This window comes from Catharus ustulatus, chromosome 4 (genome assembly GCF_009819885.2).
Source record: "Catharus ustulatus isolate bCatUst1 chromosome 4, bCatUst1.pri.v2, whole genome shotgun sequence".
Lineage (NCBI taxonomy): Eukaryota > Metazoa > Chordata > Aves > Passeriformes > Turdidae > Catharus > Catharus ustulatus.
In genome coordinates, this window is record NC_046224.1 from 73354335 (window position 1) to 73374186 (window position 19852).

The window sequence follows — 19852 nt, forward strand, 5'->3', positions numbered from 1 at the left end:
AGGTCTCTCTCTCTTATCTGTGGCTTACACTACAGGGCTGGGAATAGGGCAAGTAGCCCAGGGAAATCCTTACCCGTCTCATATAATACACTAGCTAAACACAAATAACCACACAATCAAAACCAGGCTTGTTTATGCAGAGTATCTGACACTAGTCTGGGCCTGAGCTACAGATCAGCAGCCATAGCATCAAGGTTGTTGCACCAAAGCTTTGGTTTAAAGCCACTAGTTTTCCTCCTGGAGGACCATATGGACACAAGAAATATCATCTCTAGCAGATTGCTGAGTCAGATTGGTTTGGTTTCTCACTTGTGCTGTCAAATTACACACTTCTACCCACAATGCAGAGGCTATCAGATGCTGCCATCTTATGTAGCAGAACAACGTAAACAAAAAAAATAATTTGGGAAATTAATATCAAAATTGCTGAGGATAGTGACATAATAAAAGAATAAAAGTCTCAGCTTAATTTAGAGTCCCAGAAGATGCCCTCATTTCATTAAAGCATTGCTGTGCCAGCTTTGAGAGATTGTGAACTTCAGCCATGCCCAAATGGAAGCTGTGAAGCTGCTGCAGGGATGGAAAGTTTCTCCAAAACAATAGATCATAGTGTGCCCAGTTCCTTGTAACATGGTAAGAGACTATAATTAACTTCTATTTTTTAAAAAACAAACAAACAAAGGTCCAAATCCATCATTGCCACAGGCAGAACTGCTGAATTCAAGGATGCAATGGTGCAAACTTGTATCTATGGGGCTGTCTCACACATCTTGGGAATACAGTCCACAACGCTTCTTGCAGAGTGGAAAACTTAGAACTGCACAGAAGTTATCCAACTCAAAACAATTATTCTGACATTCTTTAACACAAACTAAAAATCCCCACCAAACTAAAGGGAATGTGATACCTGAGCTCTGATCAGTTTGCTTTAAGAAAAAGATGCTGCAGACAGCTTCACCGTTAACAAGTTTGTCCAAGAGTCCATTTTTTTACAACACTGATCCATTTGACATGACTTAGATATTGAATGGAGCCTGCTGTGTTTCCAATCATTATTGAATAGAAGCAAAGTTATAAGATTTGCTGCTGTATGATTCTGCAGGAAGTGGATGAAAAACATTTGACTTTATTCTCTAGACACAGACATACTATGTCCAGTGCACAAAAAATTGCTGGTTTGATGGTCAGCAAAAATTTGAATTAGGAAAGTGGGAAAAAAACCCCCAACAACACAAAACAAATTTTAAAAATTCTGCATGTTGAAAGAAGCCCAAATGTAAGGAAATCTTCTGTATCACTGGGGTAGTGAGAAAGAAAACCTGTCTGGTTTTTTGCTGCTACTCCCCACAACATGCAGCATGCACAGCTTCTGCTGAAAGGAGATTCACATATCCAAAACCATAAAATATTAGTAAGGAGGTATGAGGAGCTCACATCGCACAGAGATCTGCAAACAAATTTCACACCCATAACTCAGGGGCTGTTTGCAGAGAGGGTTCATCCTTTTCCAGCTGTCATGAAATCAGTTCTGCAATCCTGACTCAGACACTGCATAGTGGTAATGGAAAGCAGGAGATGCAAGCAATTCTGAACACCACAGAATAATAACCAGTTAGCTACACCCTGTTAACAAATAAGCATGAATATTTCAAGTGAAGAGTGCTTTTCTAGTTTTTAGGCCATCTACAAGCTCCTTCTCCCATTAGTGTTTTTGATCAGCTGTGCTTATTCCCTTTCCATCATTCTTTAGATCCTATTTGTCACCATTTTATGTTGGTCCTCACCATTCAGTGGAAATTAGCTTTCCAAAATAAAATAAGTGCTCTCACAGTCTAGACTGAATGCAAACTGAATAGCAGAATGAACAGTTTTTGTCTGATAATGTGGCTTCCTCCTGATCATTAAATAAATTTTTCTTTTCAATTTTTGTGAATAGGAATTGCTCTCTCTTTTATAGTTTTCATTTGTGGATTATTTACAAGTAAGTAATTATGTTTATTTGAAAACTAAAATTAAAGATATGTTTTATTGTTTATTTGTCAGAAAAAATTACCAGGCCACCAATTTTTACTCTGTTTATGGGTTGCCAGTACACAGAATATGCAGGCAAACCACAATTTCATTTCTGAAAGAGATCTACATTACAACATAAATTTTAACTTCCTGTAAATATTTACCCTACTAAAATTTACTCCATTTCATCCAAGTCCAATGCCAAAAAGATAAAACTAAGCCCAAACTCCCCTTAACACATATGGTGATTTCTTTTTCAGTACCAGTTGATGTGCCCCCACTTAAGATTGAATTCTGTGTTTAAAAACACATCATTCTGTACTCAGAATTTATCACAAGGAATTCTGGATGTCCAGAAGATATTGAAATCCATTGTTTGGACTAGTGGTGAATCAATTGTCTCACACAATTTTTGTAGATGTTCTTTTCTCCATGTGCATGTGTCAACCAAATGGATTTTGTAAACACACATCTACAAAAGTTACCTTCTCAGTGAAGTATTTGAGTGGTGCCCATCTTCTCTGAACTGCCTTATCCCAAATCAAAATAATAATTAATTTACATTGTTAGAATTCTCTTTCAGCTATGGATTTCAAAGCATCATTAGTAAGAATTAGGGTTGCAATTAAAGACAGCTTCTCTGGGCCCCTAGGATTACATAAGGAGTTAGGGTTGCTTGGCCTTCCAATACCCCAGCTTTGTACTTTTACATCTGCTAAAAGTACAATCTGTTGTATTTTAAAAACACAAATACTTCTAAAAAGTATTTTAAAATACTTCTAAAAAGTATTTTAAAATACTTTAAAAAGTATTTTAAAAATAAAAAACACTGAAAAAATTAAATCTGTTTACTTTCTTCTGTAATGCCCCTTTCTTCTGTGATGGAAGCAACACTATTTACAGGCTGCACAAATGCTCCAAGCCAATCCTACACTGAAAACCAACTATGGGATAAACACCAGCCAGGAACATCCAGACAGAAGAGGAATTTTCCTCAGTTTTCACCTTTCCTCAGAGCCATTCCTGAGAGCTGCTCTTGAGCATCCTTCAGTTCAGAGAGTTCAGCCCAGTCCCATCCCATCTGAGCAGCCTCATCTGAGCTTGGTGTTTCTTGCTGGAAGCTCCCACAGCCTCACACTGCCAACAGCTGCTCTCTGCTTATTTAGTGAACCAGTCACAGTCACAACACTGGGGTTGTCTGCTTGGATCCTCTGCTTGGGAAAAAATACCAGGGGTAAGGACAGTACTCCTATTTTATGTGAAAATTTCACAGCTTTAACTCTGAACAGATTTAAAAAACAAAAACAAACCAAACAAGCAAAAAAGCCTGATGAGCATTCTTAAAGTGAACACAAAACTTGGAGGTTTAGTCAAGGAAAGTAGTTTGTTCCGATTTCTGCTGTGCTTCCTTTACCCACTAATCTGAATGAATCCTGTGACAAGCATGGTAAACCATTCCAAGGAAACATTTAAAACAAAATGTTTTGGAGCTATTTTGGAGACCTTGCTGTTAGGTATCTCGAGTTAGGCATTTTAAAAAAGAGCTCTAGTGGGCCAGCTTCAGACAACTCCATCCTGCTCTGATCTGGTTGTCTAGACTTCCTTCAGTCAAGTGAAAGAAACAGACAGTTAAGGGACTGGAACCCTGGCATGCAAATGTAAACACGGGCTTGTGTTCATTGAGCACAGAGAGGATCCAATCTCTACCCGCAGCACAGAAGAACATAAAGCAGAACTCAGGCAAGGGCAAGCTCCCAGCTAACACCTGCACAGGAGTTTTTCTGCCACTTGAAATATTCCAGGGTGCAGCATTTACATAAAGGCCTTAAGAGTATTTCAGTCTAGAAATTACCACAAAATGAAGCACTTAAAAAATGTACTCACCTGATATTTTTGGAAAGTGTTGGGTCAGCTTTAGAGTGGAATATACAGTGGACCCTTTCTGATTTAGGCAGAGAACAGATCTTTCCCTCTTGAAGTTCAGGCTATTCAGGTGGATTGGTAATTTCCCTCATTCTCAGCTGTGCTTTAGTTTGATTGATGCTCACTTGTCAGGGCTTGATTCAGCACTTCTTGCAACTGCAAGTGGTCAGAAGGAATTTAAAATTTAGAGTAATACATCCAATAAACATCACAGCAGATGCTCACAAGACCTAGTCTATAAAATCTTGAAACAACTTGTATCATCTATATTTTAAAAATATTTTGTTTTTTAATATTTTTATTTCTTAGAAAAACTTCTTGCAACTTGTTTTGAAGTTCTAATTTTCCAACATTTAAAGCAATGATGGCTAATTTCCCCTCATTTATTTCCTCAGGTGATCTATTTCATGCTCTCTCATTTTCTTCCATAGAGATATTGTAATCATTTATATGAAATTTATATAGATGAAGTAAGAATTTATGCTTTTGATACTTTCATTGTTCTTAAACTTCCCTAAAAACTGTCCAAAGAAATGAAATCAGACTCTAGAACAGAATCTCTCCCTTGCATAACGGATTCCTGACTTTTGTCAATACTTGACTCAGTATTCAGAGGAATTAAATAAAGTTGGTATTTGTTCCTGACACAAACTTCCTTTTCCAAACTTGGATTGATCTCAGCTTCTCAAAATTCCTTGTAAGTTTTCATCAGAGAAATTAATATGCACAAACACCCTAACTAACCCTAATTAACTAGTTAACTCAATGTAAAGAACATAAATGGTTTCTAATACAGAGTATAAAAGGTTAAGTATTAAATGCCATAATTTATATATTCTACATATCTATCACACCTATGCAGATTTAACTAATGGAAGTCACTGTGGATATGTCCACTCTTCAGGAAATGCAATAAAAGCAGTCAGCCCTGCTGCTACAGCTGCAAAGACATGTGTACAGTACTAGAAATTGCCAGAAGTATTTCCCCTCATTTGATCTTGCTATTCTTTTTCACAGTGCAAGAGTGCAATGAAATATATTTAAATAATTTCCAATAAATCTCACAAGCACCAACACCATCTGTCTTCCCCATGCAAAGCAAGAAACAGCACATACTCAACAAAATTCACCATGGAGCAGAATATTCTCTGTCCATGACTTTCACCTCAAACATCCTGCATTCTAAAGGTAACAATTTTGCAAACTAAAACCTGCATTAAAACATTCTCAAGCCAGACAAGCATGGACTTCCCCCCTCCTTAAGAACAAAAAGTCATTGAGAAAGTCTGGTGAGCACAGAGCCCAGGACCTGAGCCTGAGAAAGGTCAAGTCTGTTCTAAATGCAGAGCCAGGGATGTTCCCAAAGAGCTCAAAAATCCACATCCTCTGCCCTCCCACTCCCAATATAAACGCTGAATTATTTAGACAAGCTTTTTGGGACAAAGGTTAATGAGCCTTTAGGTCAAAACCCAATGGTAATCAGCATTATCAAATTAAACAGCTATTCTTTTTGTTGGGCTCTCCATTTCTTCCCCCAGGAAAAAAAAAAAAAAAAAAGAAAAAAGTTGTTAATCCAAATTAGAAATAAGCAAAACAAATCAACAAAAAAAACCTTTCCCAAGAATTCTTCCTAAGCCTGAATGTTATATCCACATTGAACAGCCTCTTTATCGTCACAGACCTTTCTGTCAGATACATTTCTGATTGATTTTCCAAACTACAATCAAGATGTTATCATATACTTATGAGAGACAATTTTTCCTGCCTCAAAAAAGAGCTTTGCACCTCAAATGAAAAGCTAGTGCTTGTAATGAAATAGACATGATTAAAACATGTACAGAAAATAAACTGAGTACTTATAAATCTGAAATTAAACAAAACAGAGCAGAACAAAAGCTACAAGAGTCCAGGATTCCAGCCAGTAAGTGACTAATGACCATCACAATTAAAAAACACCTTCCTCACTGCACTTAGGTAATTGTTCAGATTGGCTGAGATAATTTATTAAATGCCTGCATCACAAACACAACTATTTTCTGTTGTCTCCTACTGCTCTGCAGCATTAAATTATACTACAGGGAATGGGACAGCACAAGATTTAATCAAATGGCCTGGGAGTCCTAGGCAGAGATGAATTTCCCTGCTCAGTTCACACTGACAAGGAAACATCTCCCAAGAAAAGCTTTCTATGGCACCACACGGGCAACAATCCTGGAATAAATCCTCTCAGATGGAACTGGGTTAACTCTAGGAGTTTGGAACCCAGACTGGACAGGACACTGGGTCACATCTCAGACTTCCAGCTGCTCCTGGAGGTGAAAGTCTGAAACTTTCTGCTTCAGGCAAAAGAGACAGCACTGCTTCTACTGGTCCCAAATCTGCAGTTACAAAATCCTGTCTTCAGTGCTTATAAATCTTTCCCATGATATCCATTTTTGTTCATGTTTTTGGTTCACCATTTGCCTCTTTGGGTTTTTAAGTGCCTCCCTCACAGTTTCAAATAATAAGATGAGAAAGGGGAAAAACGGAAAAATAACCCCAAATCAAAAACACCAAGTGAAAACATTTTAATGGGGGCTGTGAAGCTGCCATGCCATCAAAGAGGGATTTAAGATTGGATGGAAACAGCAAAGACCTCCACTTCAGAGAGTTTTTCTCCCATACAGCTTCCTAGAGATCTGAATTGTAGTTCCCCCTCTTCAGCATCTGTTCAATCTGACCCTACACAGCTGGTTTTGGAATTGTATCTCTAAGATGATTTTATCATTTGTACCAGTAGCTAATTGACAGCCAGCCCTGTAGAAGATAGCTGTCTATTCTTCTTCCCCCTGCCACAGTTCTATTAACAGGGGCTGTCACCTTCCAAATTAACAAATACATCCAAACATGCATTAACATCTTCAAATTATTTTATAAACTATACCAGACATTTGGGCTGTGCCTCAGACACATTATATCTGCTGCTTCAGTCTTGTGCTCTCATCATTCTGTCCCAGGAAAATGTGTATAAATGCTGATCATGGCACATGATAAAAAAAAAAAAAGTCTATGCAACTATTGGATATTTTGTAAAATACTAAAGAAGCTAATTCTGATTTCACATGATAAGTTAGGAGAGACTCCGTTGTTACTGTAATGCCAAAAATTGTATGGAACAAGCATCCAATCCTAAACATCTCTAACTCTTCTAAAGAGGAAAGTTCAGGAAATATCAAACTGCTGGAGAGGCACAAAAGATTTTCTTATGTATGTTAATAGCAACCTTTGGGATTAGAAGCACTGAAGTATCAAACATTAAAATACTTTCTTTGCCTCCTTTGCATCTTCTGATCAACTCTCATCCATGAATTGTAAAGTCCCATGGAGGCATTGTAATTAAAATGCTTCCTTCCTTGCTGGAACCATGCTGATTTTTTAAAGGAAAGTGAAAGACATTCTTCCACTTACAATCGAATTTAAATTGTATAATTTATTAATTATTTCAGTAGCACTTGATATTTATTTTAATTAATCTTTAAGTCAGACATTAACACTGGGGAGTAACAGCAGGACATCAGAAGCAGCAAAAGGTTTTTTCTTTTGCTTGAGTGCATTTTTTATGAATAAAAATAGATAATGCACTTTTTTTTAAGTATGAAATATAAAGTTTGATGAAATTAAACTATATACAATGGATCCCTAAAACAATAAAAATAAAAAGCTTTTGAATGGGATACCTATATGAGCAGGCCATGGTATTCCTGCTGGAGATAAACCAGCAACACTCCCCACGCCCTGCAGGGCTGGTGGGAAGAGCAGATGATGACAGCCAAAGGTTGTCCTCCCTCCACCTCCTGCAAGCCCTTGTCTGTCCCAGCAATTTGTAGCTGAACCAAATTTTTCCATACCACTAATAACTTGAAGTGGCAATGGGAAGGCACAATATTTTTTTCCACTTTTGGCTTTGTTTGTTTTGAAATTTGTAAGCATTTTTTCCTAGTCAAGCTGGGCTTCAGCAACCTGGCATTCTGCTGGATCTTTTATTGAACTGAAAAATGGGAATTACTTTGGCCCCTAAAACACTGAGTACAAGATGCTCAACTTTTAACCCAATTTTTACTTAAGCATTATTTCATACTAAACTGTTATAGGATTTACATAAATTCAGTCAGTACTAGCTGCTTTATTTCTCTGCCTTTGGCCTCTACAGATACCATATATATAGCAATAGAAATATAATTTCTGAAAAACACAGGCCTTATTTTCTTGAAAATAAAGTCAGGATCAGATTTAAATAGACAGATCTGTCTAAAAATAGCATGGGTCTCAATGTTTTGGTTTTTCTAAGATGATAATAAATCTGCTTAAAAATTTTGGCTGTTCATGCCCCTAAATTAATCACTTAGTGTGTAATTTTTCTTCATCCAGCTGGAAAGGAAGAAAAAGAGAAAAAACAAAGCAATTTTGGCATGATTGTGCCAGGGTCGTTCAGGAACACATTTGGTCCATGGCATGGACAGGAGTAGCTCTGTAGCTTCTCTTCCTCCTGACACCACTTCTTTCCCTGTGCCCATACACTCTTATACCCAGCTCTGGAATAATGGCAGACACAGAGTTTTTATCCTGTTTTACTTAGAATTGCATCAGGCAACTACCTCTGGAAGAAAGGTCTTCTACGGTATGCTGCCAAACTGTTAAAAAAATAAAAACAAAACCAAACAAACAAACAAAAAAAAAAGAGCCATAACTCGCACCCCTTTAAATCTCAAAAATTTCAGAAAAAAAAAATTTAAAAAAAAAAGTTGTTCCACCTATTTTAAGTGACTCAAATATGCACTGAACAAGATAGCTGTTGTTTTTTTAGGCAGGAATTACTTCTCAGCATTTTACATGGCTTCACATACAAAATATTTCCATGACTCACACAAGTCTACCCTCCAAAAATCTCTCTCCACCAAAGAAACGCATAACCCAAGAATAGATACATTATTGTAGTGTAAAAAAAAGGGGAAAAAATCTCCATGCTAAAATAACCAGAGACATGTGCTTAAATTTCATGGACTTCAAACTTCATGGAGGCTGCCCTGCAAATCCCAGCCCTTGTTTTTCTAATCAGTGCAGGGAGAAATGCAGTGGGGAGAGCAGCTGCTTTTCACAGGCAGGCAGTGCAAATGCCACTTCCAAGGTCACAGCCCAGATAAGAAACTCCAGGGCAGAAACAACACAACTTCTCTTTTCATAATTGTTTTCTGAATCTGTCTGGTCACTCTGAGTTCATGCCATAATTTCCCTTTTTTATATGCCTTCCCGCTTTGCACATTTCAGTGAATCTGCACACACAATATCAAGTACAGACAATATAATGGGAATTAAAGCTCTTTGAAAGCCTATGCCACAAATTGAATTAGCAGTATCAAGAATCCTGTACTTAGCAGCGAGTCCAAAAATCATAATAGGATTACTTGGGGATTTAGTGATGAACCCAGTCCTACCCAAATACCTTCTTTTTTGGCTTTCTCCTCCTCCAGAAGTGAGCAATGTAATAATGTCCAGAAAGACACTTTTGGTTGGGCTTTGAAACATCAAATTCACTTCAAATTCCATGAGAACTGTCACAAATATCATGAGCAGCCAAGGAATTTTGTAACAGTGCCTACAGTTTAAAACACACAAAGCCAATCTTTATTAACAGAATATACATTATTGTATTTGCTGCCAGTTCCATTCAGGACACATTCTCTGCCAAGAAACATGAGGAAAAGGGGGAATATAATTCAATACTCTGACATTTTACTAAAGAGCTCCTTCTAAGGCAGAAATTATGACTTAAAAGCAATCAGTTCTAGGCACAAAACTACAGAGCAGTGGAGCCAGCCACCAAAGTGGAGTCAATCCCAGGGGAAATGGAGAGCTAGAGTGTGAGACAAGTAAGTTTTACATAATAGCCAGCCATTCATTTACCACCAAATAAGTAAAATGCCACACTTGGATTTAGAGAAATCAGCTTTCCCATCTTCTTTCTGCTCTGGCTCCAGTAAAACTCTTTCAGTTTTTGTTTTTTCCTTTTTTTTAATTGCCTACACCACACTAGGAAATGGGTTATGCATGAACTATATTCATCTGAAAATGTGCGTGCTATGTCTAGGAACATCCCAAGGGGGCAGGTGGAATACACACACCTATTTGGGACACAGGAAAGTCAGTCATCTTCTGCTACAAGTGTCCTCATAACATTGGTGCACTCAAGTACAATTCAGCTCTTTGACTGGAAAGAATTCATAGAGCTCTGCAGTATTAGCACACTAGAAGGAACAAAAAGCTTTGATGTAATTATTACCAGTAGGTGGTATGCATTAACTATTATTTTCAAGCCAGCAGGTTATTCAGCAGCTTTAGAAACAATAAAGCCCTCAAGACTTGAGGGGGAAAAATAAAATATTTTTAAAAATCATTAACCAATCTTATGCATTCATGACAAATTGCAATTATAAGCAGGCACTCATGCTGGGAATAATTAGTAGCATACCTCAACATTATTGAATGTCAATGAAGTCAAGAATACTCTTCATGAAAGAACAATACAGAGGAGGTGGCTAAGTTGTATTTAAAAGGAGGCAGAAGCAATTTTGTTAATTGCAGGAAAAAAGGCCAGCTGTAAACAGAAAAGGCTCTCAGTTTGTAGCATTTCTTCAAAACCAGGAACCAAACATTTTTTCCTTAAGTTTAAGAGAGGACAGACTGCTTGCTGGCCAGTTTTTTAAAACATGCTTCTTCATAATAAGGTATTGTTACTCTAAATTAGATCTCTGGTGAATATTTTGAGTTCTGTCATCCACAGAAGCCCCTAAGACTGTAAAGTGTACATCTAAGGGAATTATTAACTTAACATAAAATGCAATTCCAAGAAGCAGTCACATGAATACAAAATGTACAGCTCAGTGCAATATGGGCAGATAAAGGAGCCTGCTTAGTTCATGCTCAGTTTTGAAGAGTTGTTCCCCTACTTTTAATAACTCCAAAGTGAAGTTTCATTTCTTAAGCATGCATATGTAAATAAAAGAATTTCTTACCCAAGTTGTCGATGACAGTGTCTCAGTAGTGGTCTCATAACAATATTCTGTTGTCTGTTTTCAGGGAAAATGGCAGAAGAATTATTCTTTAAACAAGACTGCAAGAAGCTGAAGCAAACAAAAATCCACACAAATATGTAAACCTCCAGATCTGCAGCACCTTGACTCTAAATTAATTGCCTCAGACTAATCAAGAGCCTGAGTAGGAGCCACAGATTGCAGATGTTTTAATATCTAAGTTTATGCTCCTATAACTTGGCTGGAAAATGAAGGATTTATGAGCAGCTAGAATTCCTAGCTATATGGAAATTCCTATGTGCAAACATTTTTAATGAAGCACAGAAGGCAAAAGATTTTCCTGGTATGCTTGGAGAGAAGCAGGATGGTGGGTTAGTATCACAACAAGATGTAGTCCATTAATAACTAAGGAATATGTTAAACAGCACCTGAAAAATAAATGAAATATTAATATTCTTGGATAACTCACAGAGAACACTTGAAATACATGTACAGATCATTTCTGTGGCCTACCTGTATCCAAACATAATGCAATTTATGCCTTGTTGCAACCTAACAGTATTGAAAGGGGGCTTATAAGAAAGATGGGGACAGATTTTTCAGTGGGACAAGTGGTGGTTCTAAACTAAAAGGGGGCAGATTTGACCTCAATACAAGGAATAAATATTTTACAGTGAGGCTGCAGAAACACTGGAACAGGTTGCCTAGAGAGTCAGTGGATTACCCATCCCTGGGAACATTCAAGGTCAGATTGGAGAAGGTTCTGAGCAATCTGATCTAGTAAAAGATTCCCTGCTCATTGCAGCAGGGCTGAACTAGATCATCTTTAAAGGTCCCTTCCAACTGAACCAATTCTATGATTTAAACTGAATATCCTTTACTCCACATCACATTTGAACTGGTACCGCAGGGTATTCTGATCAGTGCTCTTTAAAAATAGCAACATTCTTAAATAAATATATTCTTATTTTAAAAAACTAATTCTTAATAAATATATTTAATATAAATACATGACTATGTATTTAATACATTATTATATGTATTAGCTTATTAAATAATATAATCGATTATTATTTATGGATATAATAATTATATTATTATTAAATGATAATTATATAATTTAGTATAATAATAATATAGAAAATATATTTAAGTACATATATTTTTAAATAAATATATTCTTATTTTTAAACTTTGTTAAAGGACTTTGAATAGCAACATTACAATTAGAAAAACCACAAACTAAAACCCAAAAAAACCCCCAAAAACAAACAACAAACAAACAAACAAACAAACAAACAAACAATCCTATTTTACTGAAAGACCTTTTAGATTCCCATCATACTACAACACATCATGCAAGCACTTTCACGGACAGAAGCCAGCGTGGCCTAACTAAGCTGACCTTTAGCCCAGGCTTTGCTTACAGGAGCAGGAGGCAGCAGGGCCCCTTTAGGCAAGGCTCTGCAGGGTGCCTGGTGCCAACAGAGGCTGAGGGAGGGGAGGAGCTGAAGGCAGGGACATTTCATCCCAGCCCTGCCCCAGATGTGTCCTCACAGCTGGAATGGGAAGGAATCCCCCAGCTCCAGGACCCTCTGCAGTGTGAGGGGTGTTGGAGTGTGGAAACAGAGACACCTCTGAGTCTCTCAGAGAGAGAACAGAATGCAGGAATTGAATTGCAGTTTTTGGAGAAATCAAAATCTATTAAGCCACACAGACATGAAATAAAGGTGCAAGCTTCAGTTTTAAGCAAGTAGCAAAATTATTAAATTGCACAGATATGAAGTAAAAGTATGAACCTTAGTTTTAAGTAAGTAAGAATGTGTTTTAAGTGCTTAAAGAGCAAAAGCCTTAGAATCTAGTGTAGAAAACAAGTTTCAGAACAAGCTGCAGTGTGAGCTCAAAAATACAGTTTTAGACATAATAAAAATATATTAAGAATATTGCTTACATTCTTCAGATAGAACAGACAGGCTATATGTACAAGTTATACATAACCTTTTGTATTATAAACTAGAATTCGAATAGGTTTAGAAGAAATGCTTCAGGCTTATGTTTTTAGCTCATTAGGTAATTTGTAAATAAGAATCTGTGTATTGGAGTGAGAGCTCTCTTGCTCCGTCTTCCACCACCATCATCACTATCACCACTACCACCACATGAAAGAAGAGGAGGAATCAGCTCACAACCTTCAGATGATGAGACTGACAGAGGGGGATAAGGGGTCTGGAGAGTGAAAAAGGATCAGACAGGGGTCTGGAGAGTGAAAAAGGATCAGCAAACCTGCTGCAAGGCACACTCCCGTTCAGCAGTGACATATTACTGCAGGTGTTCCCAAAATCCTGCCAGGAACCAACTGCTGGAAGTGAAGACAGTCAGGTTCACACTGCAGTGGATGCATAATTATTGCTGTTTGATTCTAAAGGAGATTTCTTTATTTGAGCCAGCTGATCACATAAATACTCCAGAGCTCCATTTCTGGCCGTCTCCAAACCAGGGCAGATGTTGCCTGGAAAGGCTGACCTGGAACAGAGAGCAGACAGAGTAAAAGGAATAAAACAGAATTTATTGAAAGGATCCATCTAGGGCAGTGCAAGAGCCTGGCTACACCCAAATCAAATCCAAGGTGGATCCTGGTCACAAGTTTTATACACTTTTATAAGTTTTGTTTCATCTACACATTGGGGTCAACTATCCAACCACAGCCCCAGGCTATGAAGTCTCAGCCCCTGGCTTTTGCCCCCTTTCCCTCACTTGTTTCTGCTTTTTGGGTACCAGTTGTCCTTGATTCTCCAGCTGGGAAGGAATTGTTTTGTACAAACACCTTGTGAAGAGAACTTACTAACACCTGATATGAAGTTTCAGTTACACACTAAGCAGCAGAGACTCTGAAAAATATAAAAGCTAAAACCGAAGGCATCACAGAGAGCATTTCTGTTTGACTGACAGAGGTCAGGGCACCTCATGGGACAGGTAGGCATTGTCAAATTGACAGGACTGTGGCATGGTTCATAAACCAGATATAGGTGAAGCTGTGCAAACCAAAGGACCCCTTCTGGTTTTGAATGCCCTGAAATTACAAAAGGCCTCAGAGAACTGATGCTAAAAAACTGCAAATCCAAATGAACTTGAAAGAAATGGAGACCATTTCAACCACAGAGAACAAGACGAAAAATACCAGTTGTCTTTGGGCAAGTTGTGATTTATGTGTTTTTCTAGTAAGAAAGTGTGACACTTCCTACTGATTTATAAAGTGTTTGTTTCTGTGACAAGTGTTTGTCCACAGAGTTATTTTCATACACATCTTCCAAAACTCTAGTATATTAAGTATTTACAGTAATTTCACGACTATAAGGCACACCTTTTTGATTAAAATTTTTCCCTGAACCCGGAAGTGCGCCTTATAGTCCAGTGCGCCTTACCTGATGTACAAAGTTGTGAAATTTGCCACCCCGGAAGTGTGAGCCGTGAGGGGAGCTGGCAGTGCCGTGGCAGCCAGGTGGAGGCGGGCCCGGGGGCCCACGGCACCGCCCCTGTCGGGTCCAGGCGGTCCCGGAGGCCCATGGCTGGTGGGTGAAGGTGGGCCAGGGGGCCTGTGGCACCACCCCTCCCGGGTCCAGGTGATGCCGGGGGCCCATGGTAGCTGGATTGAGGCGGGGCCTCGGCCAGCAACTGCGCAGGGGGAGCTGGGGGCGGAGCCTTGCTGCAAAAAAAAAGTGTGCCTTATAGTCCGGTGCGCCTTATGTGATATATGAAGTTGTGAATTTTGCCGACTCCCGGAGGGTGCGCCTTATAGTCCGGTGCGCCTTATGGTCATGAAATTACTGTACCTGAGTTTGGAAGGTAGACAAGACTTAAAAGAATGTGTAAAATACAAACTGGGCAAACTCCTTTGTTTACTGCCTAAAAAGAGCATGTTACTGTTAGGATGCACAAATTGGAAATAAATAAACACCATTAATGTGCATTTCTGTCTAACATGAGCAACACCACAGTTACAAATCCAAGCTCTGTGCATAGATGTATTATAAGAAAGGAAGAGAGATATGACATCCATGGAAAAGCAACATGGCACTGACCTCTTAGGTTTGATTCTCTTCCTTAGAAGAAATCTGAGGGTGTCTGTCTTCACTCCTGAGCTATGATGATACTTCAGCTTTAGTGAAGTCATGTCCCTGCTCATAAACAAATGATTTTAGTCAGAAGCTCATGAGGCCATGGTGTCCTCATGGTACCTATTCAGAAGAACTTGGAGGCAAACACACTTGGAATAACAGCACAGGCAAGGGGATGAGTCATTGTGAAGTGCTAAAAGGAGGCCTTTTCCAGAACAGCCTCAAACATAAGACTTTCTGATTAAGTAAAACAGCTTCTTATGGTTTGTAAGAGCTCACAGGAAATACATCAGTTTTGTACAGCACACCTCACAGTTGACATTTTTACTTACACATGACCAACTACACATTTTCTTTGGCCAAGTCTCAGTTGATAAGAACCTTCTGCTATCAGGCTGCCCCTAAATCATGAGCTGAAAGATTCAGGGGTTCTTTTGGCAAAAAGAGCAATCATTGGATTTTTTACTATTGCAAGGGCATAGAGGCAGAGCTAAGGTTTGTGTGTCATTAACTTGAGTACAGTAATTTCACGAATACAAGCCGCACTGTTTTGACCAAAATTTTGCTCCCATGCCGGGAATGCGGCTAATATTCAGGTGCGGCCAATATGTGAATAATTTTCTGACATTTTCAACTCTGGGAGTGCAAACCAAGTCAGTGCAAACTTCAAAGTCGAGCTCCTGCCAGTAAAACCCTGCATTTACGCGGTTGTTACAAATTGATACTCTGTTGTGTGGCGGGTGGAGCTGCTCCATGCAGGCAGTACAGGGGGTGGGGAAGGTGGGGCAGCTCCCTCCTGCTGGCCCCATGGCTCGGGGGAGGCAGGGACAGCTCTCTGCTGCTTGTCCCTGCGGCTCGGAGGAAGCAGGGACAGCTCTCTCCGGCTGGCCCCGCGGCTCGGGGGAAGGCGGGCAGCTGTCTCCGCTTGGCCCCGCGGCTCGGGGGCTCCTGTCCCCGTGTGCCGCCGCCGCAGGAGCAGGCAGGCTACATACGTGGCTCCCATCGCCGCCGCAGGTGCCGGTGGGCTCTGTGCACCCCCCTGCCGCCGCGGGGCAGCGCCGGGCTGGGGTGACCAAGCCCAGCGGTGGTGGTGGCCAGCCCCGAGCGGTCCTGCCGAGCGGCAGCGCCGAGCTGGGCCACCCAGCCCTGTCGGCAGCCCCGAGCCCTCATGGCCCGAGCCAAGCCAGTAAACCCCGCCCTGACGCGGTTCTGTTACTAATTGGCAACTTTGTTGCATGCGGGTCCTTGCTGCGAACACAGAGCGGCTTATACTCGGGTGCAGCTTATTTATGGACAAAAACCAAAATTTTTGCCAACACCCAGCGATGCGGCTTATACTCAGTGCAGCTTGTATTCGTGAATTTACTGTACTTCCATACATTCTAGTGGGTTGGTCTGTTTGTTTTCCCAGATGTGGGATGGGACAGGATTTTATTTTCCCTGCTGGGTTGTTGCTTTGAGGTTTTTTTTTTTGTTTGTTTGGTTTTTTTTGTTCGGTTGTAGTTTTTTTTTAAAGACCCAGACTTTCACCAAGAAATCTGAGCTATGCACACAGCAAAATGCTGATTTTTTTGGATTCAATACATTGATCTCTGTGCACACACAGTTCAGTTTTACTTTATGTTTCAGTTCAGGCTTTTTTACATAACTGGAAAGAGATCACAGTTCCTGAAGAATCAATTCAAGACAAAAAGCAAGCTGGATCCATGTGAATGATGATCACATCTTCCATAATTCAAAAACTAAGAGCAAATCACTTAACTCTTAAAAAAAAAAAAACCCAAAACAAACAAGCACTCACTTTGCCAGGTACCAAACACTTTCAATTCCTGGCACTGGCACTTGAAGGTACAAAACACCAAAAAAAAAAAAAAAAAAAAAAGAAGAAGATAACAGAAGATAACTGGGAAAACCAAAAAAAGGCAAAAATCAAATCTTCAGAAACAGTAATTTAGGATTTACTGGGCAGGGCACTAAACAGAAAGGTCTAAAACCAACCTGCAACCCTAGAGTGGTGTTCCTGAAGGTTGAAACTTTTCCATAATCCTTCATAATGCAGAACGGCTGGCTGGAACAAACCTCCAGATGTTCACAATTTCTACCATCTCCAAGACAGTGCAGCAGCTCCTTTGCACAGAAGTTTCCCACTCCTCTGCAGCTTCTTCCTGTCCAGCCTTCTAGCTGCCTCTCACATCCTCTATCCCATTCTTTGTCCTCTCCAGCATCTCAGGAAAACATTCCTCACCTGTGCATGCTCAGTCATCCTCTGGGAAGGAGCAATCTTCCAAATGTGAAGAGAGAGATCAACAAGCAGCTCCTCCCCCTACCTAGCCAGACTCTGCTTTCAAAAGAAAAAGTCTCACCTGCAGATTAACAAACTCACTAAACTGTTGTACAAGCAACAGAAGAAAGGAAGAACTTGAGATAAAAGCAAACAGAAATATTTCTCTGACCTTTCATTGAATTTGAGGGATAAAACCCCCCAAACAGGGAGAAGGCATGAGAAAAACCTCCCACATGAAAACTCTGATGAGCTTTTGTAGCATCCAAGGAGTCAATTTGAGCTCAAGGAGTGTAGTGTATGCTCACACCTACAGGAGTCATTAATACCTGGCTGCCCTTAAAAATAGCTACAGTTTCAGACAGCAGACTTCCATCCAACATTATCCAACAGGATGTGTGTGGTATAAAGATTAAAGCGAAGATTTGACTAGCCAACATCTGCTGAAGCCTCACCTTAGATCTCTTAGATAATAAACTGAATTACCTCTTCAATCCATATTCCTGATCCTGGTGAACCTTGAGAGTTAAAAAGGAATTGCATGATCTGGAAAGAGTCACCTCTTTCAGATTTGGCTTCTGAAGTTTTAAACTGACCTCGAAATAAGCTTTACCATAAAAAGCAAGCACTTTTGGGAAACATATTTTGCAGTGAAGACAGTTTAGGCTGTAGCTCCAGACTAAAACAATGTGAAAACACTAAATCCTTATCATGGCATGAGGTTAAGGACCAAAGTGTAGGTACAACTGGAAACAAGATATAAAAATGCCCTTACTTCCTCTCTATATTTCCTTATATCTCTTTGCTGTCCCAACAAATACTTTTTTTCCTGCAGCAGCTTTCATCCTCCAGAGGTAGGACAGACATAGGAAGGCAGGCTGGGTTCAGGCATGCATCAGTGCCATCCCAACCAAGCTCTAAATGTTGAATCTTCTGCAGACTGAAGCAGAAGTAACAGCTTTGATTCTGTACTCTGAGGCTGACTTTGCAGTTCTGGAAGTCAGTAAAAAATGTTTGACTTGTAAACTGAGCAGATTTGGTCTGGATGTCACTGAGAAAAAATAAATGTAGTGCTCTCAGCATGTCAGCTTGACAGGGTCACTTTGCTTTTCTGACCACAATTCTGCTTTAAAACTAACCTTTCAGCAGCTGCTCAGTTCCAGTCATCAATCCTACTACTGTTGAAAAGCAATTGTAAAAACACCCATTGACTTCAGCAGGAACAGGATGAGGCTCTTATCTTATAAATGATAGTCTTATGACACACAAAGGGAAATAAAAAATCTCACTATGATTTAGGCAGGCAGAAAATATCCCCATTGAACCAGCTCAGATTACGTACTAGAGATCTACATCCATTTCTTTTCAGTTCAACAAACACAAGGGTTTATGGGTTTTTTTGGTTTGGTTTTTTTGTGTTTGTTTGTTGTTTTTTTTTAATAAATCAAGCCAAGGATATGACAGAAAACAAAACCTACGCTATCTCTGATGGAATCTGCAGGTAACTTTCATAATCAAGTGGAAAATCTCTGATTCTTAACCATAACCAGAAGGTAAGCACAGCCTCCTGACTAAGGCTGCATTTTATAAATTGTTATAGATCCACACTCAAAACACTCTTGGCTTACTAGACTCAAGACTTATACACTGAAAATATCTGAGCCCTTCAAATGCAGCAGCAACATTGTAATGCAAATCATCAATTTGCAGGACCATTAAAATTCTCCTATTTCATTGCCCTCTGGGCAACCATTGATTCTGAGACACCAGCAGGCCTCCAAAGGGAAACAGAACAAAAAGACAAGCAAAGACATAGCCCAGCCATAGGAGAGGTTCAAATCCAAAATTCATTTCCTTCACTGCAGCATTTTTACCACAAAGAGTTGTCCCCAGCAGAACATGCTAAAATGGATGTCTTTTCCCCTGGTTGGTTTGTCTGCTTTTACAAATCCATTCAGTAACAGTCTGCTTGGTTCCTGGCTTTCAGAGCATCTTTTCCAAATTGTTTAGCTCTATTGGAAACAGAGATTCTTCCCACCCCACACACTGAGTTGTCATCACTGTATAAGTGTGTTCTAGCAATTACAGTTTTCTATGCACTAATTAAAGCTTCATATAGAACCTCAGTTAATTAAAATTCCAATGAACTAATTCTGAAATAAACTGTCTGCAGCTGGGTATTTACATGAAAATACCTGCTGATGAACGTGTGTTCATATTCTACTTTTCCTCCTGCTTCTTTCAGCAACAGTCAACAGCTGTGGGCACACAAGGCATCTAAAACAATTCAAGATTCAGATGTTAAACCCTGAGGTAATTTTTCCTTGCAGTCATAATCGCCATTAGTGCCTCTACAATATGCTCTGTAGTGTTTTATACCTGGGATTTGTTTCTATTCTTGAATTCCAGAATCCTACAGCTACTTTGATTTTTATTTATGTTTTTTTACTCCC

The 19852-nt window shown here is 39.5% G+C and overlaps 1 long non-coding RNA gene across 2 annotated transcripts in view; it reads right to left on the reverse strand.

Annotated features, from left to right (window-relative positions):
* Positions 1–19852, reverse strand: part of LOC116995711 — a 61348-nt gene that overhangs the window by 34545 nt on the left and 6951 nt on the right. The window contains exons 3-9 of one of the 2 annotated variants that reach the window (XR_004417769.1): positions 15083–15178; positions 13287–13526; positions 10986–11039; positions 10095–10217; positions 9416–9568; positions 3898–4092; positions 3019–3224 (exon numbers count right to left, since the gene is read on the reverse strand). This is a non-coding gene — a long non-coding RNA (uncharacterized LOC116995711). The remainder of the gene's footprint in view (positions 1–3018; positions 3225–3897; positions 4093–9415; positions 9569–10094; positions 10218–10985; positions 11040–13286; positions 13527–15082; positions 15179–19852) is intronic. The other variant, XR_004417770.1, reaches the window with a different exon arrangement.